We start from the raw sequence: 7,387 nt of genomic DNA on the forward strand, positions 1-7,387 counted from the left end.
TGGCACTGAAACGTAAATTTCGAGGTTACGAAAATATTCGGAAAGAATATACACCTAGTACACGGGAACAGATTAAAAAAAGTAAAGGAACATATAAACTCTGTGAACATGTTACAATCCCTACATAAGACATAAAGAAACTTGAACTAATGAACAAAACAAACTTTATTAAACGCTGAATCTGAACAAGAAGTATACATAGAAATAAACAATCACAAAGAGCGGATAGAACTTGTATCACATGACTGTGACTTAGTAACCATAGTATAAGAAACAGAAGTTCAAGGGTCACAAGATGATGATTATGCCAGCCAGAACTTAGTATAGTCAGCGAGTATAGTACGTGCAGAAAAGTACATCAACAACTACCACCACACGTGGCTATCACACAAGGTCAAAAGGACTGAAGTAACCTTGGATACAACCAACATCAACTAGAAGTTACTTTTAACCGTAAAGTCCAAAGTATTATACAAATACACGTACTAGAGATCAAGTACATAAAGTATCAAAAAATTAAATTGGTGTAAATTCTAGAGAATTACTTGGGGAATGCAGTGAAATGTTAGATTATATGGCTAGAAATTGAACTTTATCTGGAAAACTAATAGAATAAATATGTTTCTAATTTCATGCACCGCATAAAAATATCACAATTGGTGATGATGGTTACGTAATATATTTTTTATTTCTATTGAAGCAGAACTGATATTCATAGAGGAAGAAAATTTTATTTTGTCAGGAAATAAATAGATTATAGTATAGGAAATACGTAACTGAACAAATGTTCCCTGAAATCATAAGGAACCAAGAACATAATATGTTACAAGAATTAAGAATAACGCAACAGGGATTACTAAAGAACTTGGTCAAGTTAGCAGATTTATATATAGAGAATTTGTTTGTTTGTAGTTAAGCATAAAATCTATCTCTGGATATCAGTGAATAAGAGTAATTCAACCAAACCTTCAACTAGCTGCAAACGAGCAAGAGACACGTATTGTGAGACTGGTTATGTTTTCTTTATGGTCTACAAACATTTAATAATTTACGAGGATAATTCCGTAAACTATAAATGTCCTTTTGTGATCCTGTAGACTTAGCCCAAAATCCATTCAATTACCCTCACCCATTGTCACTAATATTATCTTATGAGAATGTCAAAAATCTCCCAAGACTGTAGTTGGCATATCAACCTTATTATTATTATTTTCCTTTGTGTCAGATTAATCATCAGAGTTTATGTTTATTTAATTATCAGTGTTTCTGTAATATTAAGTATTAATTATTATGATGGATTGATTATTGTTTGCATAATGTCAATAATGATTAAGGTTTCAATATATATATATGTGTGTGTGTGTGAGTGTACATTTTAATGATGACATAGTATAAGGTTTTATAAAATGAAAGATTTAAATAGTAAAATTTAATTTAATGTAAATATTTTTAGAAAAAAAATATTATGAAAGGAGTAAGGGAATAATATTTAAGTATTAAATAGGAAAATTTAATAAATGAACAAGCAAATGTTAAAATAGAAAAGGTAACGTATAAAATTACGTGAAACTAAGTTAGAAAAGCTTATAGAGATTTAACTTTTTCAATAACGAAGGGCAGTGTATGAGAAAGCGAATGTTTGTTTGTTTGAAGTTAAGAACAAAGCTACACAATGGGGTATCTGTGCTCTGCCCACCACGGGTATCGAAACCCGGTTTCTAGCGTTGTAATTCCGCAGGAGAAAGCGAATGAATGCCACTTAAATCTAGGCCAAGTAAAGTTAAACCAATTGACTTTACATATGAATAGGGTAGTTATTATTCACGATGAATAAAGTTTCAATTATCTAGCAACGTGTGGAACGGGAAGAGAGCTTGCAAAGAAGACAGCTATCCAGGAGATACATGATGTCACCACCACTAAAGTGCAAACATGTTTCTAATCAACAATGGCTATAAGTTACAGAAAAAACAGCCATAACAAGCAAGAAATAAGGTTGACAAGTAAGGATATCGCATTAATTTCTATAAGTGTGAGTGTCTATTGAGATAAACATTCAATTATATTTTATAATATAATTATAATTAGATCTCTGTTCTCCTGATTATGATTAGACTAAACAAACCTGCTTAACCAGGAGCTCACAGGACGTGCAATTCAGCATGAGTTCAAGAGGGCCAGTGTTTTTTTTGCAATGAATAAAAAATTATCCCACTGTTATGATAAACTAGACAGGGGTAGCAAAGTGAAGCAGTAAGTAAGAAGTCAGAAAAGACATCAGCAGCTCAACTCTCTTCATCTGCTAGACTGACGAAACAGAACTCTCAATAACTTCACAGATAATAAGTGTTTAATTTTTATGTATAAAAATAGAAGAAGTAGAAAGTGTTATCTAACTACTGGAGAAACGAATCAATTTAAATGAACATGCTTAGATCAGACTATTGAAGTAAGATAAATTCCTATATTTATCACAATATAATGGACAGCAGATTAAAGGATGTGGAATAAAATTGTATCTTAATTTACCATATATTAATATAATCTGTCATTGTAAATGCTCCTAAGAGTTGGACAAACTTGTGAGCCACAACTCACTATCTATAAATTATTTGCTTGAGATAATTTCAGATAGCTTCACAGTCTGTGACCAGTAAATCCCGATTTGGTGGCTAAGGAAAGTTCTGGATCAGTTGATGACAAAGAACCTTTAGCTGAACCCCAAGAAGTATGAATTGTTCTATCAATAGGTGAGTTTGCCGGGATACATATTCAGCAAAGAGGGACTGTCTGCATACCAGTCTTAGCTTGAGTTAATAATAACCAACACTAAAGAGTTTGCATGATATAAGAGAATTTCTTGGACTATGCTCTTCGTCTTGTCATTTTGTAAAGTCATTCTCTGACATAGCTCGTCCTCTAAATAACTTACTTGAAAAACCAAATAAGTATTGTCGGATTGCTGATTGTGAAGAGTCTATAGTTAGTGAATCGTGGCTCACAAGTTCGTCCAACTAGTATGAACATTTACAATGACAGATTATACTGAAGAAAGTGACACCATATGAAATGCACGGGTATCGAAATTCGATTTCTAGCAATAATAGTCTGCAAACTTATCACTGTGCCACGGAGGAGGGGCAAATAATAAATTCTTGTCACCACGAGAAGTTCAACCTCTGGTTTAGTAAACGTCATGCAGTGCACAGGTATTTAATGATTATAGAAACTTCAAGAGTACAATTTTCACATCGTGCATTGCCCTGGAAAGAACCATGGAAATGCTGAAATAGACGAGACAAGATTAAAAAATAGAAAATAATACATGTATAGTTTAAACTTTACTAAGAAACATTTGTTCATAAGCACAATAATAAACAATAGGCTATCTGTGCTGTGCTCACCGCGGGTATCGAAACACGATATTTAGCGGGATAACTTTCATACTTATCGCTTAGCCACCAGGGGCCTACGTAGAAATGAAAGTTACACTCCTGGTTTAGCATACTGCTTAAGATTAATTCATTTTAGACAGAGATGCTAATAATTTTGCAGTGGGAAGAGTTCTATAACAAGTAAAACATGAAAAGAACATGTGGTTGTTTACTATAGTAATTCAATGAATGCTTCAGAAGGGATTATTATACTACTTAGAAAGAGCTACAAAGTGTTGTTCTGGCCCTAAATCATTTCAACCAGTGCCTATATGGACAAAGGTTTAGATTCTGGACAGATCATGTGGCATTGAACCTTATAATCTCAGCTGAGTCAAAGTGCAAATGCCATGACATTTTACAGAGCAACATTCAAATCATAATTAAACAGTTTTATTAACAATATAGAAGTTATGCAAATGAAATATGAAAACTGTAAGATGAAAAGAAGGATTTTTTATTCTTAGTAAGAACATTAACTTTCACTTAGACTGAACGAGTAAAGATTTTGTAAGCTCACAAACAAATCTTTATTAAAAATTCTGATTTTTGTGCATAACTTATTTGTAATGTTACTATAAGCTTGCCAAATTTCGCCAAGATACATGTAGTGAATTTGGAATTATAGTAATCATTCACAGATACAGGTGAGACCAATAGACAAATGCTGCGCACATAGGATGAAATGGCTAAGAATATTTGTAATACAGAAAGCCAAATAGCAAGATGGCTTCAGAAACTTCAGAAGTACAATTTTCACATTGTGCATTGCCCTGGACAGAACCACGGAAATGCTGACATTATGAACAGAAGACAGCCAGAGTTAGTAAAGACAACCAACTTAAAAGTACAACAAAGTGTAGACTGCGATGAGACATCCCAAATGATGATACGTGCGGTACAACAGATTGAAAGATGCTAAGGCAAAAGATATGAGTTTGAAACAATTATTCAAGGCAAATGGTTGCTCCATACAGCCCAAAGAAAAAGATGCACTAGGCACAGTGGGATTAATTATACCTACAATAGAGCTTGTTATATCGAAAATGGAAAGATACCAGTGGAGAGAAACAACTCCAATTAGTACTTCCATAGTATCTACAGACATCAGAGAGAGAGAGAGTAAGATAATACTACTACGAGGTTGGGTGCTTGGGTCTATAGAATATTGGAGTAAATCATGCAAATTATGCTCTGAGTAAAAAACGTCCTTAAAAGAAGCATCATAGACAGTTACAGCAGTATTGTGTCGGAGTACCACTTGAGAGAGTTGCTGTTTATCTACTTGGCCACAGAGTAATGGTGAGATATAAATATTATGGTTGAGAAGGACTATTTCACCAAATGACCAGAAGCATATGCTGTTCCTACCCAGGAAGCAGAAACTCGTTAGTTAATTCATTTCAAAATTTGAGGTGACTATGAAACTTCACTGAGATCGGGGATGGAACTCTGAATCAGCTTTGTTTTCAGAAATATGTCAGATCTTTTGAATTAAAAATACCAAAACAACAGTCCTTAATTCTTCTTCCAACGGCATTGCAGAGAGATACAACTGTACACTTTCAACCAATTACCAATTTATGTAAATGAACATCAGCATGATATCAAGATATTTCACTGCTACTTACGAGTTATCAAACGGCAATACATGAAACTATAGGCTTTACACCATCATCACTGATGTTTGGGAGAGAACATGAAGTGTTATTGGACCTTCTGTACTTACATTTGGGGGATAATCACTCAGCGGAGTCTTACACAGAATATGCAGATAAAGTAAGGAACACCATAGACAAATACCCAACTATATATATTCCAGCCACAAACATGGGCGTCCGCGGGGAGGGGGAGTCAATAGGGGGGTACTTGCCTCACCTGAAAAAATGAGAAACATAATTCCTTCTTTATTCATTCAATATATGTATATGAATTTTTTATTTAATTCACAATTTCACACTACTTTGCCTCATCTCTGAAAAACTTCGCCCCCTCCCTTCTGGAATTTTTTTTCTGCGGACGCCCATGGCCATAAGTATAACTTTCATTTCTATGTAGGCCCCCTGGTGGTTACGCAATAAGTATGAAAGTTATCCCGTTAAACATCGGTTTTGATAGCCACAGTGAGCACAGCACAGATAGGCTATTGTTGATGTTTGTGCTTATAAACAACTGTTTATTAGTAAAATTTAAACTATGCATGTATGATTTTCTATTTTTTAATCATGTCTCGTCTATGTTTATAGTTTATGTTGCTTTTATTTTGTACAATTTTAAAGAAAACTTGCGAAAACTTGGCACAATTCTATCTATTAAAATCTGTACAAAATTTGGAATTAGCAAGGAAAATGTTATTCGAGAGCCATAAGACAAACTTTGAAAAGTGGAAATACTGTAGTGATTTAAAAATTATGTAGCATATAGATGACTCTCATGTAACGTCCAACTTAAGTATTCTTCTGGTATATCACCTGCTGTTGTGATCAAATGACTCTTCAGAAAGTAATGGACGTAATTTCCTCTTCATTGTTGATATCATAGCCATGACGACCGACATCACACAATCATCCTAACTGCTAAGAATTATCTCTCACTCACAGCCGTCTTGACTGGAAGTCATCATTACTATCGTGTCCATGTACGTGAGGGTGTTAATCACGGGCAGCATGTTCTCTTCATCTGCAGCTGTGATTCTTTTAAATACCAAACTTCTACTTTTGTTCACTAGAATGATGCATCACCATGTGAACGTTACAACTTTAAGTTGCTCAAACACAAGGTCCTTGTCATCAACTCTTATTTCTTCCAGAGAAAGCTGCTGACTGATCCTGGATACGTCACGTATAGTTTGGAATGTTAGCCACGTTACTGGGAGGGAGGCATTGGTCACTGTCCACCCACTGCAACACTTTTTTGTATACTTCTAAGGGGTCTAGCCAATATGGGTCTCCAGGAGCACTGGATGCTAATCTATGTGGCTTGCTGTACAGACTACCTCAAGGGATTGCATCATAACCACCACCAATTACCTCTCTTTGTTACATTTGTCCTTGGGCGCAACTGACCTTTTCAAGAATTCTGTGCGTTAATAATGGTTCTGGAAGGACCTGGCCACAGCTTAGTCACAACAGGGGTAGAACAACTATAAAGCTATGGAACACCTGAAAAAATTATATTCAATAGAGGACTTCTCTAGATCAACCAGAGTTCCTCTTGTTGCATCTTCAGATCAGTTTGGCTGTCATCCTCTCTACTGTAGTTCTTACCAAAAGGTAGACACATATTTCGGATGGTATTCCACACAAGGAGCACAGGAATCGACTACTACTAATGCAATAATTAGGTTCTGATCAATGACACTAAAATGTGGTTAATCGAAGCGAGATGTGGTCATCCAAAGATAAACATATCTCACTGCTATTTAATTTCCACAATATCAGGTATGTGAAAGGACAGGTGAGAAATTGTTGTAAATTGATTGAAAACGGACAAGATTTGGTGTGAAGTAGAAAAAATAACAACACTTTATTAACTAAGCAAATAGAATATTAAACTGGATACACGATGTTAATGAATTAAAAACGATTCTTGTTATGTGAGATGTTAATCTGAAAAGCAAAACAAAATGTATTTAAATTAAAAAAAATATTTTGGAAAAACATGTTTAAGAAAAGATTAATAAAATTGGTCAGAAGAAACGAAGGCAAGATTGAGATATGTGGTAGTATATAACCACAGATTTACTTATAGATAATAAATTCTCCTAATTAGGAATATCACATCTTGCTCTTTCCACATTTTCTAGTTCGGCTTTATAGTCCCTGATGTGTCGGCGGTAAGTTTACACACACAACGCTTTGAATCCGGGGTTAGATTACTCGTCTGAACAGAGGTAGATAGTCCATTGCGTAGCTTTTTCGCTAAAAATAAACAACAGTATTTATAATATCAAT

Source organism: Limulus polyphemus, unplaced genomic scaffold, assembly GCF_000517525.1.
Source record: "Limulus polyphemus unplaced genomic scaffold, Limulus_polyphemus-2.1.2 Scaffold1219, whole genome shotgun sequence".
NCBI classification, from domain to species: domain Eukaryota; kingdom Metazoa; phylum Arthropoda; class Merostomata; order Xiphosura; family Limulidae; genus Limulus; species Limulus polyphemus.